This window comes from Rana temporaria, chromosome 2 (genome assembly GCF_905171775.1).
Source record: "Rana temporaria chromosome 2, aRanTem1.1, whole genome shotgun sequence".
Lineage (NCBI taxonomy): Eukaryota > Metazoa > Chordata > Amphibia > Anura > Ranidae > Rana > Rana temporaria.
Genome location: NC_053490.1, coordinates 192663802 through 192684557, shown reverse-complemented (window position 1 = coordinate 192684557; position 20756 = coordinate 192663802).

The following is a 20756-nucleotide window of genomic DNA, read 5'->3' as shown; positions in this document are numbered from 1 at the left end:
GCATCTGAGGATTGCAGGGACAACCTGGTGCACACATCTGCTCATGGAGGATTGTGACATCCCAGCCAACAATCTACTTGGAGTGTTGCCAGTACCTTGATCAGTGGCTGCACTGCATGTGAGCGTTGTGTTGGGCTGGTGATGTCATCCTGCAGGGTTATGGTTATTTCCATGATGGCTTCACGGTTGAATCTGAAGGTGCGATACACCTCAGAAGCAGCCATGGCAAACACATCTAGGCGTCTGCAGTATATCCTCTCCTGTGCCCTTCTCCTCCTCCTCCTCTGTTCCCTCCTCCTTCTGCGTGCCTCTAAAGTCACTAGTATAGCTATGAGCATGGATGCCCCTGACATTTTGGCAGACAGATTGTTGTCCTGCAAGTGTGTGTGCTCAGCTCTTCCTTAATGGTGTTGCTTTAGCTGACCTTTACACGGCTGGAGCAAAGTTAGGGCACCTTTTATAAGGTGTAAATTTCCGCTGGCAAACTAGCAGATGCGCACAGGGCGTAGCCTACGCCGCACAAGCGTACTTTTGTGGATCGCCGTATCTCCCTCATTTGCATATTTAACTAGAAAATCAGTGGTGTGTCTAGCGTATTTTGCGCTCAAAGATGCGCCGGTGTAATCGTTTTATGTAGGACGGAAAAAAATGGTTTTCAGGCGTATCTCGTTTTGAGGATCAGGCACAAAGATACGCGCGGCGCATTTTTTCAATTACGCCGCGCATCTTTAGATACATCGCCGTAAGTGCTTTGTGAATCTGGCCCTATGTTACCAAATAAACTAATCCTCCTCAAATGAATCTAAATATTATTACACAATCAGTGAAAATCTACAAAAATCTAAACATACATCTCCAGTTCCTGTAACCAAACTCATATAGCAATGAAAGTGCCAAAGTGCTGCATAAGTTTTGTTACATTCATTTTTTGGAAATAAATGTATGGACTTATTAGCACTTTATTGTGTTTACACATATATTTAGTATGTTATTATTTATATTACCTTGAGGATGATTAGTTTATTTAATAACATATTTCACTGGGGGTAGTTTTCACTATTTTATTTTGCATTTAGTGTTTTTTAGTGGATATTGAAGATGGTTGCTTTAAAGGTAGGTTATTTTTTCATGTTTTTTTGTACACAATTTTGTGGGAACAGCCATAAAATAAAAAGTTGGCCTTAATCCCCAATTTGAACGAATACAATATACATTCCTATGCAACAAGTGCTATCTAGTACAGGAATTAGAGAGTGAAATGTAACTTTCCATGAGCTGGCATTTAAAATGATTGGAAAAAGGAGATATCTACACTTCCTAGTTATTTTTTCAAAACCACGCTATTCATTTTTAAACAAGGATACGGTTGCTAAAACTTCATTATTACTTTCTTTGATTCTTCACTAAGTTTAATCCTATATTCCCTGGGGTTCAAAATACATTATTATTTTTCTTCTACTAAATGAACATATATTTTCTATGATACATGGAGATATATATGATAAATGATATATGATAAAGACTACTTCAGTTATGTAAAAATAGAAATTGCACTAATATTTGGATGATCATATTTAAAATGTACAGATTCTCAAATGTTTTGATATCACAAAAGGAAAACTGATTGATTAGAACATCAACCACTAGGTGGCAACGTAAAGAGATTTCATGCAGACCAATTGTTTTTTTTTTTTTTCATTACAGATGCTTTATAGCGTGTACATTTAATTTCTGATACCACATTCATTGGAAATAAAATGGTGTGCACTATTTTTAATTATGTAAAAAACACTTTCTGAAAACCCTCCCCCCTGACAATTAATATTTAAAGCAAATTACAAAAAGTTAAAATCCTCCCTTGCAGCAGGGTTCCCACTACAGTGAAAGGTTAAATGCGTGTTTATTTCTAGGGTACCAGTAAAAAGGATTATGCTCCGACACTCGCACACCATCAGCCAATGGCCTTCAGCTGCATTGTACATGTAGACATAGAGGGACTGTCCATGATCTTAGGTTTTACAGAGAAGAAAACAGTGCCAGTTGCCATGGTAGAAAGGTATTAGGTAAGTAAAATTATTTTTTACTCGTATCCTAGTCATAAACAAGTATTAAACCCCTACAGTCACGGTTAGCCCCAAAAAAATATTAATGAAATTAATTATAAAATAAATCAGCAAATATTTCTGTAATTAACATTTTGACTCTAGAACTGTCCCACAAGTACTTTTTTCCCTCCACTAGACATTCTTCTAGGTTTACAGGCAATCAGCATAATTTAACCTACTTTCTCTGACCCCAGGTTATCAATGTCATCAATGCATTTCCAGTGTTTACTTAGACAGTACTTGTATTTAAAAACAAAATATATTCAGTGATATACTGATGAATTCAGAACTGCATTAATTTAAGATTTTATATCTACCTAGAATACTGATTTAAATAGTCCACCAATTTAGACAATAAAAACAGCTTTACAACATCTGTTATTGAATATCACTGTATTATTAATGGGTGAAAGGTACCCTCTATGACCTCTTTATCACAAATTAATTTAACTTACTTGCCATTATCAAAAAACCTGGCTTAATGAATCTGACAGTGCTTCTCCTGCTTCCCTCTCCCATGATGGCTTTCTCTGGACTCACTCCCCCGGATGCAGTGGACAGAAATGTGGAGGAATTCTTCTAGTCCCACGTAGCGCCTATCAGGTACTTCACCCACCTCCCTCTATGACACTCTCTTCTCTTGAGGCACATTGTATTGGTCTATAGTCTCCCATTTATCTAAGAATTTCTGTGATTTACCAGCCCACTGGACCAGAATAAACTTTCCTTAATGTCTTCTCTACCTGGGTACAAAACTTTCTCTGTTCTGAAATCCTAACAATCATTCTCTGTGACTTCAACATACCAATACTCCTGCTACTTCTAAATTTCTCATTCTAACATCCTCTTTTGACCCGAAGCAATGGATACATGATTCTACTCACTCCGATGGCAACACCCTTGACCTTGTATTCTCCTATCTATGCACTCTGTGCAACCTCGCCAACAATCTTCTACCACTCTCTGATCACCACCTTATTAGTTTCACTTTCTCCCTGTCTTCCACCTCCTCTTCTTCCAACCACCTAGCAGTTAGGAAGGAACCGTTGCCACCTCAACCTTTCTCTTCTCTGTTAATGACCACCTCTATGTCAAAATCTCACCCCTGTCCTGCCCCAGCCAAGCAACGTCTGTCTACAACAGCTCACTGTCATCCTCCCAAGACAAGCTTACCAGCCTCACTACACACACAATTTGACCCCGACCCCTACAACCATGGCAAACAGATGACACCAGAAGTCTCAAAAAATGTAGCCACACTCCTGGGTGTCTGTGGTGTAAGTGCAAGTCTCAGAAAGACTTCAACAAATATATAGATCTTCCCTCCAAAAATACTATTTCTGCCTCCTCTCTGCCTATTTAATCACTCTTATTAACACCTTATTATCCAGTCCCCGCCAACTCTTCTCTACCTTCAACCTCCACCCACTAACTCACTCACTGCCCAGGAGATCGTCAATCACTTAAAAAAATAGATTTATATAATTCATGAGGATATCTCAAGTGTGAAGATACTTCCCCCACTTAACATCCCATGTCCACAGGTACAATCATTACCTGCCTCATTCAAACCCACTACTATAGACAAGGTTGATAAAATGCCCACCTAATCACCTGCCCCTTGAACCCTGTCAATCACCCTATGGCTCTATTCTACACTCTCTAACTCACATCTTTAATTTAGCCCTCTCTTCTGGCATCTTCCCCAACTCTCTAAAACAGGCACTAGTCACCGCCATCCTTAAAAAAAACATCACTGGACCCCACCAATCTTAACAACCTATGCACCATCTCCTTACTCCCCTTTTCTTCCAAACTCCTTGAACGTCTTATCTACAACCAACTGAGGGACCCTCTGACTGACAACAAACTTCTTGATCCCTTTCAGTCTGGATTTCACCTCAACACTCAATGGTAACTGCTCTGCTTAAAGGAGAAGTAGAGCCAAAGCTTGTTTGGCTCGACTTCTTCTGTGGAGCACAGGAATGCAGTTTGTTCTGCACTCCTGTAACCTAATTTCAACTGACAGTGGGGTAAAGCCTGCTGTCTTAGAGCCAGAAAGGGACATATGCAGCATCGGACAAATGCTGCATCTACCTAGGTAAGGTTAAATCAATGGACACTATTCTGTACTCCTACTTCTGGACCTCACTGGTGCCTTTGACACAATGGACCACCGCATCCTCCTGAAAAAAAATATACTCCTTTGGTCCTTCTTGATTGTACTCTTCACTAGTTATCATCCTAACTATCCCATCGCACCTTTAGTGTCACTTATAATTCTATTCTCTCTTCTCCTCTTCCTTTCTCCATCAGGGTTCCCCAAGGTTCTGTTCTTGGACTTTTCCTATTCTAAATCTACACCTCTTCCCTGGGTCGGTTGAATGCCTCCCATGGATTTAAATACCATTTATATGCTGATGACACCTGAATCTACAGTATCCCTCTACCTGTCAGCTCACTCCATCAGTCTCCGCACACATAACTAATTTACCAACAGACATATCAGCCTGAATGTGGCACCACTTCCTCAAACTCAATCTATCCAAGACCAAGCTCATAATATTTCCTTGCCCACATGCCCCTTCCCCTGACTTCTCAATCAAAATCAATGGCTCAACAATCAACCCATCTCTCATGCCAAGTTTCTAGGTGTAATCCTGTACTCTGAGCTATGCTTTCGGACCCACATCCAATCACTGTCCAAAGATTGCTGCTTGTACTATCTATCCTTATATTATAAAGTGTTACATAAACTGTTGGCGCTATATAAATTCTGTATGACAATAATAATGCTGGCCTTTATTTTTTTATGAAAGGCCACATTATTGTTATTTTTATCAGCAGCAGTAGTTGTAGTTATTATTTTATTATCATCATTGAAACATTTGAAAAACGTAATAAAAATAAAAATATACTGTCCTCTATATTATAAAAATGGTCATATTAATATTATTATTATTAGTAGTAGTAGTAGTAGTGATGATGATAATTGGTAATAGACATGTGCACAGAATTTTTTTTTGTTTTTTTTTGTTCTGTTTCGTATCGTTCCGTAGGTTCGTTTCCGTTCGTTTTTTGTAAGATGCCCGTTTTCCTGTTCGTTCCCGTTCGTTTTTCGTACAACGAGATTTTTTCGTATTCCGATTGTTTCGTATTTTCGTTACTGTTTTATTTTCGTACATGCGGGATGGTTCGTTATTCTGTTTAATTCATGTTCGTTACTTGTTAGACAATAATTTTCGTGAATTTTCGTCAATGATTTGCATTCTGTGTTTTGGATTCCTTTTTCTGTTCGTGTTTTCGGTCGTGTGTTCGTGTGACATCTTTGACAATTTGTTGTGGATGTCATATGAACATGCGACTGAAGATACGAACAGAAAAAGGATTTTCGTCATTTTGTACTTTCGTAAATATATCGCGGGATTCGCGGCACTTTCAACACGCGGCTCATCCATATTAACGATTGTTAAGCCCCATACACTTGGTCAGACTTTTTTAACAACAAACATAAAAATGATCGTTTTCCGTTCGTTCTCAGAAAATTTGTTTGTTTTTAAACTCCATTAGAAAACCATTTTTGGGTTCAAAAGTCTGGCCAACTGATCTCCCTTCAGATGAAAATCCACAGAAAAGTTTATTTGGCTTTACTGTACTACTCAGCACAAAAGAGAAGCTGCTTCACTAACTACACTCACTGCCCATTCAAAAAAACGAAAATTACATATGTGGCAAGGGATTTGCATTCTGTGTTTTGGGTCCTTTTTCTTTTGGTGTTTTCGGTCGTGTGTTCGTGTGACATCTGTGGCAAAAGATTTGCATTCTATTGAATCCAAAATATGAACAGAAAAAAGGAATTCAAAATACAGGGTGCGGGTCTTTTGTTGTGGATGTCGTGTGAGCATACGACTGAGGGTGCGAACAGAGAAGGGATTCAAACAGGATACAGAATGCAAATCCTTTGTTGTGGATGTCGTGTGAACATACGGCTGAGGATACGAGCAGAGAGGGGATTCAAACAGGATACAGAATGCAAATCTTTTGTTATAGATGTAATTTTCGTTCTTTTGCCGTTTTCGTTTTGTCATATTTTCGTCAGATCGTTCATTCGTATTTACGGTTGCTCGTTATGCGGCTCATTCGTAATCCCGTTGTTTTCGTATTTTGGTGCTTTAATTTTTTCGTATGTACACATTATTCTGCGGGTACGAAAATGAACATTTTCGTACAAAAATAACATTCGTACGAACGGGAATGCACATATCTAATTGGTAATATTATAATAATATGACAATCACATTTGGAGAAAAGTATCCAGTCTAATTTAGAACAACTGTTCATAGTTACTGAAATTCCGCTAATTTCACTTAATCTTGTTTTTTTGCAGGTCAGAATTCCTGCACGGTTGGTATAGCTAATAAATTTATTATACATGTCCCAGTTACTGAGGCTCACGTGAGTTTTGCTCTAGAAAAGTTTTAAACAGATTTAAATCATCCACAAATGTCCACAGTAAACACTACCGTACAACAGATAACTTATGTTATCAAATACTACTTTATGTATATTAAGGGTAACATTCCATCCTCCATATTAGCAGTAGTAGTAATTACTATTATAATTATCATCATCATCATCATATTTATCACATTTGAAAAAAAATTCCAATCTAATTGTCAACTGTATTGTTCGTATCGACTGAAGAACTTCCACCCAGTATTTTTTTTTACAGGTCAGAATGCCTACATACATGCTATAGCTGACAACGTTTCTATACATGTTTTTTACTTACTGATGCACGTGTGAAATTTCTAGAAGAGTTTTTATTTTATTGTTTTGAAATAGCATCATTCCTGTTTCATACCGATACATAAAGACCTCAATATATTATCAGAAATGTTTTCCACCTGGTTTGTCGCATGACATAAAAACTATCATTTTTGGTTCACTCACAGAGTCCCATGGGAGATTAGAAAGTATTCATGTCCTAATCCAGACTGATACTATTTCAGAATTCTAAAATGAAATACAGTTCACTGTGGCAATTATAAAAGTACATCTGTGCCTTGGTATGCAGCCCGCTGTACTGATCAAACAATGCATTAGGAATGGAATGTACGCAAAATACAAATATTTGACTGAAAGATAACATTCACACAAGTACTGCTGATGGATTCATATTTACTGTAGTTCTTAAAAGAGCTTAATATTAGGTAACCAAAACTTCAACAAATGGCACAGATTCTTTTGAGTGTGAGGTTTACTTTCCCATTGCAACACGACAGCTAAATAACTATACAGTATCTCACAAAAGTGACTACATCCCTCACATTTTTGTAAATATTTTATTATATCTTTTCATGTAACAAAATTGAAGAAATTACACTTTGCTACAATGTACAGCTTGTATAACAGTGTCAATTTGCTGTCCTCTCAAAATAACTCAACACACAGCCATTAATGTCTAAACCGCTGGCAACAAAAGTGAGTACACCCCTAAGTAAAAATTTCCAAATTGGGCCCAAAGTGTCAATATTTTGTGTAGCCACCATTATTTTCCAGCACTGCCTTGGGAATGGAGTCCCAATTAGTCATTTGCCCTCCCCGGTGTCATGAGACTCATTTGTGTTACAAGGTCTCAGGTGTGAATGGGGAGCAGGGGTGTTAAATTTGGTGTTATCGCTCTCACTCTCTCATACTGGTCACTGAAAGTTCAACATGGCACCTCATGGCAAAGAACTCTGAGGATTTGAAAAAAATAATTGTTGCTCTACATAAAGATGGCCTAGGCTATAAGAGGATTGCCAAGACCCTAAAATTGAGCTGCAGTATGGTGGCTAAGACCCTAGAGTAGTTTAACAGGACAGGTTCCACTCAGAATAGGCCTCAGTGCTCAGACTATACGCTTCATCAAACTGGTCTGCATGTCTGTAGTCCCAGAAGGAAGCCTCTTCTAAAGATGATGCACAAGAAAGCCCAAAAAAAGTTTGCTGAAGAGAAGCAGACTAAGGACATGGATTACTGGAATGAGACAAGATAAACTTATTTGATTCTTATGGTGTCAAGCATGTTTAGCGGCAACTAAGTGAGGAGTGCAAAGACAAGTGCATCTGGCCTACAGTCAAGCATGGTGGTGGGAGTGTCATGTTCTGGGGCTGTATGAGTGCTGCTGGCACTGGGGAGCTACAGTTCATTCTTTGAGGGAACCATACATGCCAACATGTTCTGTGACATACTAATGCAGAGCATGATCCCCTCCCTTATTCCAACATGATCAACCCCAAACACACTTCCAAGACAACCACTGCCTTGCTAAAGAAGCTGAAGGTAAAGGTGATGGACTGGCCAAGCGTGTCTCTAGACCTAAACCCTATTGAGCATCTGTGGGGCATCCTTAATCGGAAGGTAGAGGAGCGCAAGGTCTCTATCATCCACCAGCTCTGCTGTTGTCATGGAGTAGTGAAAGAGGAATTCAGTAGCAACCTGTGAAGCTCTAGTGAACACCATTCCCAAGAGGGTTAAGGCAGTGCTGGAAAATAATGGTGGCCACAAAAAATATTTACACTTTAGGTTCAATTAGGAATTTTTTTTCTTAGGAGTGTACTCAATTTTGTTGCCAGCTGTTTAGACATTAGTTAAATTTACACTGTTATACAATCTGTACACTCACTACTTTACATTGTAGCAACGTGTAATTTCTTCAGTGTTGTCACATGAAAATATATAATTAAATATGTATAAAAATGTGAGGTGTACTCACTTTTGTGAGATACTGTATATGCATATATAGGGCCAGATTCACAGAAAAAGTACACCGGAGTATCTGCTGATACTCCGGCGTACTTTAAAATTTGCCACGTCGTATCTTTATTTTGAATTCATAAACGAAGATACAACGGCATTTGGCTAAGATCCGACAGGCGTACGGCTTCGTATGCCTTCGGATCTTAGAATGCAATACTTCGGCGCCCGCTGGGTGGAGTTTGCGTTGTTTTCCGCGTCGGGTATGCAAATTAGCTGTTTACGGTGATCCACGAAGGTACGCGCGTTCATCGCATTCTCTTACGTCGTCGCTAGTCGGCTTTTCCCGTCGCAAAGTTACGGCTGCTATTTAGGTGGTGTAAAAATAGACAGCCCATGTTAAAGTATGACCGTCGTTCCCGCGTCGAAATATGAAAGTACGTAACGCACGTCGCCGTTCAAAACATTACGTTGGGGCGACGTCATTTCGCGCAAAGCACGGCGGGAAATTTCAAAACGAAGCATGCACAGTACGTTCAGCGTGGGAACGTGCCTAATTTAAATGATACACGCACCATTTGAATTAGGCGGGCTTGCGCCGGACGGCTTTACGCTACGCCGCCGCAAGTTTACAGGCAAGTGCTTTGTGAATCAAGCAATTACGCTGAAAACTTGCGGCGGTGTAACGTAAATGGGATACGTTACGCCGCCGGATTTCTACATGAATCTGGCCCATTGTTCCTACTTTTCCTAATCCAGCATATTTCTCCACATGAATGTAACGGATCTGATGAATGGAGTGATCTTTATCCAATTATAACATTTTTGAGACCTGTATGTCAGGTGAGCAGTCATTTCTTCTGCTGGTGGAGAACTTGTATTTGAGGTGGAGCATGGATTGAAAATAGGTTTTTGATGAGATGGATGGACATTTTTCAGCATTGAAATTAATTTCTTAATTTCATGGGTCTCATTTGTTATTTGCCATTGGCTCTATAATTTTCTGATTGAGTTTTTATATAATTGTAATTATTTAGTTCACCATTGGGTGGGATTTACCCCTTGTCACGTATTAGTTACATCAAGTGGATGCGCGCTTGTTTCTTTGTTTCACATTTTTTTGTGCTTTAGTATTTAGGCTACTCACGAGCTGCAGCACCTTTCCTTTTTTTTAAGCACCAAGTTAGCACAGATTTTTTCCTTACTACTCTGTATTTGTTATTTGCCATTGGCTCTTGTTGTCAATCACAGCTAGTGAGGGGGGTGCAGGGGGTGGGGCCAATCCACACTCTTTGTCTTATGGACACAGAGCAGTGTAGAAGTGTGCTTAGATCTCACACTGCAGATATACAGCTATGAGCCCAAAGACACAGTAGAACTTAAGTACACTCACCTATCAGGAAGTGTACAGCTATAGTTCTGTAAGAATTTAGGAAACACTATACATTTAATAGGGTAATACTTAGGCACAATTAACAGTTCTAAATGTTCCCTACAACACAGCAAATCTTCACTTTTTTTAGTTAATTTATACTCCAAGCAGCTTACCCTTTTAGGTCCTCTTTTCTGGAACTTCCAGCAATGAGAAATGCTACTTAGTCCTCTTTGTTATAAAACAAAGCTGTGTTTGCTATAATTAAACCTGTCTGGAGGCAGAGATCTCATTAGTAGTTGTCAGGTATGTCCGGCAGATGGATGCACACATGAACAGGAATATTTTCCCGAGGTGCATGCTTATGCGTGTGGGCGCACATTAGCCATTATTGGCGCCAATGTGAAAAATATAAAAGCAGCAGCTGCACTAGTGCAATTATGTCTGACCTTCAGTTTACCCTGTGCCCTGTTTCCTGTGCATGTATTTGATCTAATTTTGACCCGACTTCCTGACCACTCTGATTATCTCCAGTCCTGACCTTGGCTTCCTTCTTTCATCTTTGTGCAGCTCCTGTGATGCTGTCCTTCATCTGCAGTCTACCTGCATCATTGTTCCTGCAACTCATCAGCTACTCTTCTCTGCTGCCAGCAGATAATCATGCAGGCACTCCTACCTCGCCATGCTCTGGCAGCCACTGTCAAAACTTTGGTGGTCCTTGAGAGCCTGGCTGTACGAGAGGTCTCCTGCTCATCAGGCTCTACCAGAAGGTACATGACAGTAGTACTAGATATGAACAATGTTTGTCCTAACAAAAGGTTTAAGGTCGTACATTGTATGCTAATTAGTGTTGCTCACGAATATTCGCATTGCGAATATTCGACTCGAATATAGCATATTCGAGAAATCGCGCTATATTTCGAATTTCGCGGTGAATATTCGCAATTCCGAATATTCACATTTTTTCAATTTGATTTTTAAAACAGATCACATCCTATCGACGTCTAAAAGCATTGCTGGTATGATTAGAGACCCTGGGCCGAGTAGCTAAGCTGAGGCGATCCTTTTATGTTGCCAAATTGAAAAAAAAAACATTGCGATTTTTCGCTATTGCGAATGCGAAAATGATTGCGAATTTTCGATAACTGTGGTAGGAGAACTCTGATTGTCTCTGATGCAAAAGGGGGGGGCTTTGTGTATGTTTCTGTTATGAATATTTGTATGTTTGATATTATTTTTTTTTGTAAGAAGGAAAAAATTGCGCATACCTTAAAAAAAGGGGAGAATACAGCAGCAACTCAAAAATGTTATACAACATAATTTAATACAAGACAGAAAATGGAGTCGCTCTACAAGAATAAAAAATATGTCTAGTGACAAGACATGTGGGCAAATTATAAAATAAGCAAGCGCAAATAACTTGTGAAATACACAGTGAAACAAATATATAAAGAAATATAGTCCCAATAATAGAAAAATAATCTTTCATAAAAATGTCTTTGATATGTGAAGTGAAAAAAAGTCCAAAGCATGCAGCATGAACGTGTTCAATCTTCAAGGTGTTTGATTGACAAACGGCTGTGACAGATGGATAGAGTAAAGAATCACCACCAATGCAAAACACTTTTTATTTTGTATTGTAAAATATCAAGAATATTCTGAGCCAATCAGAGTGCTCCTTCTGCATTTGCCGAATATTCGCAATTATTTTGTATTGTAAAATATCAAGAATATTCTGAGCCAATCAGAGTGCTCCTTCCGCATTTGCCGAATATTCGCAATTATTTTGTATTGTAAAATATCACGAATATTCTGAGCCAATCAGAGTGCTCCTACAGCATTTGTCGAAATTGCGCAGTAAATATCGCATTCGCATGTTGCGATATTTCGATAAAATATCACGAATATTCTGAGCCAATCAGAGTGCTCCTACCGCAGTTATTAAAAAAATCGCAATTATTTTCGCATTCGCAATAGCGAAAAATCGCAATCATTTAATTTCGATAAAATATCACGAATATTCGAATTTAGCGAATATATCTCGAATATTCGAATATATATTCGAGATATATCGCGAAATCGAATATGGCATATTCTGCTCAACACTAATGCTAATGAGAGTCTGGCATTAGGAAATACCCACTCTGAAATTGTTCAGAAATACTTGTAGTCAGCCATGAAGGTTTCTCAATGGAAACAACTAAAATGTAAGAAATAAAAATGTCATACTTACCTGCTCTGCATTCCTGGCTCCACCTCTTCTCCTAACGCAGGCTCACTCCAGAGCCTTCCCGTCTGTGTCTATTGACACAGACAGCGAGGCTTGGCCCCACCCCCTCCCTTGTCACATAATTTAATTGACAGTAGCAGGAGCCAATAGCACTTACTGGTATCAGCCTCGCCCTGTGAGGAAAGAGCGATCAGAGAGAAACACTGCTCTCATGAACAGTGTTGGATCGAGATTGGGCTCAGCTAAGCATAAGGGGGGCTCTCAGGGTCCATTGACACAGAAGTTTTTTTTGTATCTTAATGCTTAGGTTTACAGTAGAAATACATACCTACAGTATAAGAACCATATAGTGGAGTTTTCCTATATAGTTGGGTTTTCTCAAATTTGGGAATCCACTTTGAGTCAAGTTTTTGCTTTTGTCTACAGAATATAGATATTATTCCTAATTTTAAAGGTTGACAAATTAGGAAAACCTGTTTTTTTTTGCATGATATGAAGTAAAACTACTGTTGATTAGCAATAACAATAGTTAACTGGAAAGATCCTTTATTATGTTTAGACTGGAATTTTGTGATACAGGAAAGCCAAATGTACTTTTATTGTGAGTATGATTTTCACATTATGTGAATTGTAGTCTTTGTAAAAAGCAAGCAATGGAATATCCAGAAACCTTTGCACCAAAATGATTGCCTTTGATAAGCGAGATACCTGAAAGTTGGAAGCAGAAGAAAATATGTAGCAATTATGAAAAGAACAGAGAGCAAAAACAGATAAAAGGAAATATATGTATCTTACATTCTACAAGTGCAATATGCTTTAATTTATCTAACAAATACATTGATTACAGTAGTGCTTGATTATGTATAATCACTTGTTCCCTCTTTAAAATGTGAAGCAAGAGCCCCTACAGCATGTCAATTACCAAATAAATATCTAGCATATGTCTGCATAAAGGGAATTTTTTGATAATTTGTTATATATCACAATAATAAATTATCCTATAGCAACAAATAAACATTAGTAGCCTAAATGTTTTACCTATACATACTGTATGCCATTTTATCATGTGGTAAAACATGTCTATTGGATTGGAGCGTGATCAGATATGGCAATGTCGTGAATGTCTGCACCAGATAACATGGGGATTAAGTTATCAGAGCCAAAGAATCAATCAATTCTGGTGAATACATTATGAGGTAGGGAGTAGAAGGTGAATTCCCTGTCAGCTGGGTGTGTTAGGTGCCAAAGGTCTTGGAGGTGAAGGGATTCCATGGTGAATGTAAAGTGCGTGGGAAAGGTGGGGTTGGTTCCTGCCCTGATTCATTTAGGGGATGATCTGTAATCGGTCTGATGTAGGATGTCATTAAAGTCACCTCCAATTATGTGAGGGAGGTGGGTGTTTTGAAGCAACCATGAAGACAGTTCGCTGTAAAAAGGTTTACAGGGGTTGTTGGGGCTTAGATATTAGATATCACTAGTTCATTGGACCCTATTTGGATGTGTGATAAAAGTAAACTGCACTGGCTATCTGAGTGTATGGGCAGGGGAGGTTTTTGTGTATCAACAGAACTCCTGCTTTGCGCCCAATGACATCCGAGCTTACGACTGTGCCTACCCAGAGCTTTTTCAGGCGATGAAAATCAGGGATTGATAAGTGAGTTTCCTGAAGTAGGGCGATGTCAGTTTTAATTCTTTTGAGATGTCGGAGGATCTTCATCCTCTTGTTGGGGGAACTGAGACCTTTTACATTCCAAGAGATGATTTTCATATTGGGGGGGTTGGGAAAAGGAATTGGGCCGATGTTACAAATTTGTCACTGTGTAGGTGGTGTTGTGGGGATATTACCATAACAGGATATAGGAAACTATTCTCGCAATAGGAGTGAGGTTTTAGGGAATCTGTTGTTGTAGAAGCGCACCAGGGTGATAAGAAGTGGGGGGGACTGAAACAAAAATAATACATGCAATCGAAAAAACTTTTTCTGCATGGAGTCACTGTGTAAGCCATCTCCCAATATAGGACCATTGTAGTTTGGCATGTGAGAGCCCATTTCCAAATAATCAAATTTAGGCGGCTGACATGGGTCGTATATATGAGGGGGAGATGATGAGGCTGCATACAGTGAGGCCAAGGGGGGGTAGTGGGACATTCTAGCAACAAGTGAGAAGAAAAGTAAATATTACTAGCTGAAAACATTGTAACGTGAAACACAGTAATACATATATGGCCACCATGGTGATGATGAAGTCTCCATCAGTTGAAACTGGTGGAAAAAAGAGTAACAGCAGGATACATATAAAAAAATGAGTCAAACCTGAGGTACTGCATTGTATGTGACCTTGGAACAATAAGAGACAGGGGCAGGAGTCGCGTCTTCCATTTCATCGGGGAGTATCACGGTGGTGGTTTGGGGCTGAAGGCCTGAAGCATTTAGGGGAGTCTATTCGTGGGCTCCTTTGGTCCAGGGAGCAATTGACTGGAGCGGCTGTGGATGGGGTGTGGGGGTGCCGGCCTGCGTGCAGAGACCATAAGAAAGCTTCCTCTCCAGAGGGGTCTTGGAAGGATAATTGTTCGCCATTAGGGGTCTTGTGGCGGAGAGTGTCTGGAAAGGCTAAAGTGAATTTGAATTGCCGTTTATGGAGTTCCATGCAGACCTGCTGGAAAGCCTTCCTTTTCTTTGAAACCTCAATTGATTGCCTAAACTTTTGTAAGATAAGGGCCTTATCTGAATAGTTTATGTATTTGGCGATTATTGGTCAGGGTGTCTTGCGTTCAGCATTAAAAGATCCCATGCGGTGGGCCCATTCTACTGTGCAGGGGCCTGGAAGGCTTAGTGCTTCCGGAATGCGCATGGTGCAGAATTCAGAGAGAGCATGTGCATGAAGCGATTCTGGGATACGCACAAATAGCAGGTTGCTCCTTCAGGACCTATTTTCCAAATCATCCAGTTTTTGGATGATATATTAATTGGTTTTGTCCTGAGCTTGTTCTGTGACCTGAGCCTGGTAAATCTCCTCTTCCACATTAGATAAACAGTGTTCCAACTCATTAGGTAAATAATGGTAACAAAGATGAATCCACCCTTTCTTTGTTCCCACCACTGCGCTTATGAACAAATAGTGATAATCAAATTTGCAAAAGAGTGAAGCAGCTACTGTACTTTAAAAAAAAATCAAACTGTGAAAAACATATTCTAAAACCCTAAAATTAGTGTAATAAAATATAAGCAGCGCTGTAAAACAATGTAAAATGATGCTAATGTCCATAAACATCCCCATGTGACAAAAGTGAATATGTGCACAAATTCAAAACAACATATATATAAATGTGTTTAAATATTAATTAAATATAAGTCCATATATCACATCAAGTAGGTTTGTGAAAAAAATAATGATAATAGCTTCCAATCTTCCACCACACCCGGTGTCAGTGAATCCTCTCCCTTCAGATGCAAAACTCACCAACTCAATTTGCCTTATACTCTCGTGTTCGGTGTGTAAACGTGTACAAAAAGACCTCACTGGTAGGTATAGCAGATAATCCCAGTTCCAACCAATTCACTGCCAGAAAGCTCTGCATGTAAATAAAAGAAGTGCTCAAAATAGCATGATACCGTAAAATCAGTTTAATAACACACTTAAATCTTTAAATATAGCACTCACATGAATCTCAAAAAATAGAGCAATACACTGCACAGCAAACACTCGTTCAGAGATGAACCGAAAACCGAGTATATCGGTCGCTAAGGACCCAAGGTGTCAACTGATCGCTCACCACCTCCCCGTTGTTCCGCCCTGGATCTCAGCTTCCTTGATTGGCCTTGATACATCACACATCACACATTCACTTCAGATGATTGCCACACAACCTTGCCCCGACATGTTTTGTCATAAAACACTTAGTCATGGGATTGATGGGATTTGCTGTTTGGCGCAGCAAACCCTCTTTTTATCCCCCCCACGTGAACTCAGGGTGAAAGTAAAACACCATCCTCCGACTATGGGCAGAAGAATGATCTCCACTATCGCCTCTCCATAGGCTCAACGGGTGTCCCTGCAACCTTAATACACTTGCTTCTGGTTGCAATATTTAAATTATATATCTCTGTCATTAAAACACTCCTACAATTCCTCTGCAAGTGTACCATAATCATAGAGTTCATAAGTACAATGATAAACAATATTAAAATATATTAATTAAAATTAGCTCTGAGCATTATGAGATTGATTCCTAAAAAAACGGATACTTAGAAAATGCAAATAATATGAAAAAGAGTGTATATTAGATCTCACTAACCTGGATGAGTGGTAGAGAGAATATATAAGTCTGGTGGTGTGTTCCCCTAGCTGGGCCTTGATTTTTGACATCCCTGCATTAACAGCTTTCTCTACCGATGAAGCTATCATGGGGGACAGGAGAGCAGCCACAGCCTGCACTATGCGTTCTATGCTGTTATGCCCAGTTTGCTGTGGTAGCAGGGCCCATGGAGAGGCAAGTGAGGAGGAGGGGGAGGTTGTGCAGCCGCTTTCCTCCATACCTATCAGCGTGTCAGCAGGCAGTTTCATGTAGGCTGAGACCGGCGGCGCGACAGGGCCATTTGTGTGCGGGTGCATTTTTTTGCACAAATCGATCCATGCGAGGGGGAGGTCACCCAGAGGAGGATTTGAGGTCTAGGGGAGGCTCAGGCTGTTTTTTTAGGCAGATTTGGGGTCGTGCTGCGGGAGCCGAGGAGAGGAGCAGCTGCTTCATGTGGCGCCAGAAACGGAAGTGTCTTTAATTATGTTTTAATAAAACTTGCAATCCATACTACTTCAGAATAACACAATTACTTGATGCCATTCATTTCAGGACAAGAGTACAGATGGTAATCGTAGAGTATTCAGCAGAAAGAGACATTCTAGGGAGCAAATGTAAGCCCTAATGGCTTAACTAAGGTTCTCCAAGGCATACAGTGTATACATACAGTATATATTGTATCTTGTCTCATTTGCTTAAATATTTTCCAAAGCCATTTCTTCACATGTTATTGTCCTCTTACCTCTACAAACATTTAATTTTATTTTAGACTAGAAGTGTATTGCTTAAGTTTCTTCTTGTTATATTAAAAAAAATACATGTACCCAGGATGTGTAAAAATGTGGGCATAGTGGTTTTGTACAGTGGGGTGCGCATTGTTTTTAACCTTCTTAAGCCATTGTATTATAAACAGTGTTGCCTGCATCCTAATGATGCAGACAAGTGGGTAGCAAGTCAAACCTGCCAACTGCTTTGCATCAGAAGAAAACAGTACCACCAATTATATCATCAGTTGCACGCTCTCTGAACGTTTTTTTGTTAATTGGTGGTTTCAATTTATAATCCATCTATAGTTTAATTTACGTTTTGTTGTTGCATTCATTACCACATGATATTAGATGTACTTTTAATTTTAAGTGCTAAAGCTTTATGATATACAAGTTATTACTGTAAATTATGACAAGGCTATATTACATTGAGTTCCAGTTCCTTAAATCCAAATAATGTATATATATATATAAAAAAAAAAAACACCAATGAGTACTCTAGCTTTAAAGACTTTTGCCTAGGCATATTTTTCTATTTTCTAAACTATCTTCTCTTTGTCAAATCACATAATTCAACAGCACTATTATAATACCTATGCAATGTAGGGTTGTCAAGCTGTAAAATAAGATAATAGCTTGTGATTTAAATATGTATCCTAAAATTTATTATTGTACGTTTCTGAATGAAAAACTTGAGTTTTATAGACTATGGCCCAGATTCAAGAAGCACTTGCGCCCGCGCAACCATAGGTTGCGCGGCGCAAGGGCTTACTTGCTCCGGTGTAATGAGTGCTCCTGATTCAGGAACCTCGTTACACCGACTGCAGCCTAGGATATGACAGACATAAGCCTCCTTATGCCTTCATATGCCAGGCTGCATTCTTGCGTTGGCCGCTAGGGGGCGCGGCCATTGTGATCGGCGTATAGTATGCAAATTGCATACTACCACCGATTCACAAAAGTTGCGCGGGCCCTGCGCACGCAAGGTACGGAGTTTCCGTACGGCGACTTTAGCACAAGGTTGCTCCTGCTATAGCAGGGGCAACCTATGCTAAAGTATAGCTGCGCTTCCCGCTCGTGAAATTTAAATTTCACGTCGTTTACGTAAGTGATTCGTGAATGGCGCTGGACGCCATTCACGTTCACTTAGAAGCAAATGACGTCCTTGCGACGTCATTTGCCGCAATGCACGTCGGGAAAGTTTCCCGACGGAGCATGCGCTGTTCGCTCGGCGCGGGAGCGCGCCTAATTTAAATGATTCCCGCCCCCGGCGGGATCATTTACATTAGGCAGCCTTACGCCCGGCTGTTTAGCATATCGCCCGCGCAATTTACGGAGCTACTGCTTATATTTCAAAATATTTGCGTGGGCGCAGAGCAAAACTCGTTGCCCTGTGCCCACGCAAATATTGCACGGATCTACCTGAATCTGGGCCACGATACGAAACTTATGCTGGTACAAAAAGTGAATGACAATATCTCCTCACTATTAATTAACATTGCTATCAGGTGTGCTGAAGGTTTGATTAGTGCTGGCATAAATAAGACATTCTCTGTAGTGTTCTTTCATGTTCTTGCAAAAGACCCAAATTATTTATTTTGGCTCTCATTACTGTCTTATGGTTTGAGACATTCATTTATCAAAGGACAAGTCATTTGTGAGCCTTCATATTATTTTGAAGGGCACATGGAAACTGTATAAAATTAAGACATACAAATAATCTGTGTCTCATGCGCTATTGTCAACAACTCCATTACTGTAACTATGTTTTAAGGAATGATTAAACCGACAGACATAATTTACTTAATCAAGATATAAAAGGGTTTCTGCATTAGTGAATCATTTTGCTTATATAAACTTGCACTGTTCAGTGCAGTTGAAGGGCAGACAGAGAACAGCATTATATTGCACAGCATTTTTCATTGCTAGTGCCTAGAGATATTCAAATAAATGGTGCTTTCGTTAAGAATCTTATATTTTTTAACAATGGTAGCATTCGCTTTGCAGAAGCAATAATTGTTTACATGGTTAATGATCAATGACCGTGGCAAATTCCCCTAAATGCAATGCAGCCCTTAAAGATACACTGCCATTAGTTAATACTTTTCAGACTCCTCACATAAATATGGTTCTTGAATTCAGCAGTTCCTGATGTGGTCTATACAAAAGCCATTTATTATGCCTTTAGTCAGTAACAAGGTGCTAGTTCTCTGCAAACTCTGAAACTTACAGGAGTATTAGAGGTTTACTTTCAGTATGGGCACTACGCTAAAGTTAGTGGGGAATGGGAGAGTTATTTTGCTCCCATTCACAATTTGTCAAAATTTGGGCTGCTGTCATTCCTGAACTGTCTTGTGGGTCAGTCTGCGCTCCAGGGGTGTTTTTCCACCCCTGGGCGACAGGTGGCGCTAGAGGGGTTCTGGCAGAGCCGCTTTTCCCCAGCAGCCAATAGAGGAGTTTTCCCTCGCTGGGCATGCTGGGGGAGGGTATATCTGTGGCAGACACCATTGTTCTTGGTCCTCCTTCTTCTTCCCGCAGGGTCCATGTTCCAGGTGCGGCATCCACCTTCAGGGTGCGTGCATCCAACGGACCCCAGCGATGGCCCTCAGGACCGGGGGAACATTCTACGTGGAGTTCCATGTTCCTGAGAGGGGCCCCAGTGACTTACTGAGTCCCCAGATCCATTGAAAGTATCCCAGGCTGGGTGCCGTTCGATTGGGGGGTCGGCTTGAGGAGAACCCGGAGGCAGGTTATCCAACAGGGCTTGAACGAACCAATCGGGGATCTGGTGACCGGAATGCTGACAGGTACGCTTTGCTTTGCTCTCAAGCTAAAATATTCTCCCTATGCCACGACCTGAGGGCCTTTCTCCTTGAGAAACACGCAAAAGCCTATAGAACATTTAAAGCCACTTCATACACCATGGGGAACAAGGCAGGAAAAACAATGTCCCTACGACTTAAAGGCCACAGAGCCAAAACGAAAATCCCTTTCATACACCATCCGCACTCCAACGAAAAACTCCTTAAACCCCAGGCCATTTTGAACGCCTTTAGTGCGTATTATGAGGATTTGTACAACCTTAAGAACGATCCGTCCACCAACCAACCCTCGCCCGTTGCAATTCAAACATTCCTAGATAGCATGTCTCTTCCGTCTGTAACCTCCCAACAACTATCAGACCTAAACTCCCCCTTTACGATCACCAAAATATTATCAGTGATAGATAAATTACCCAACTCCAA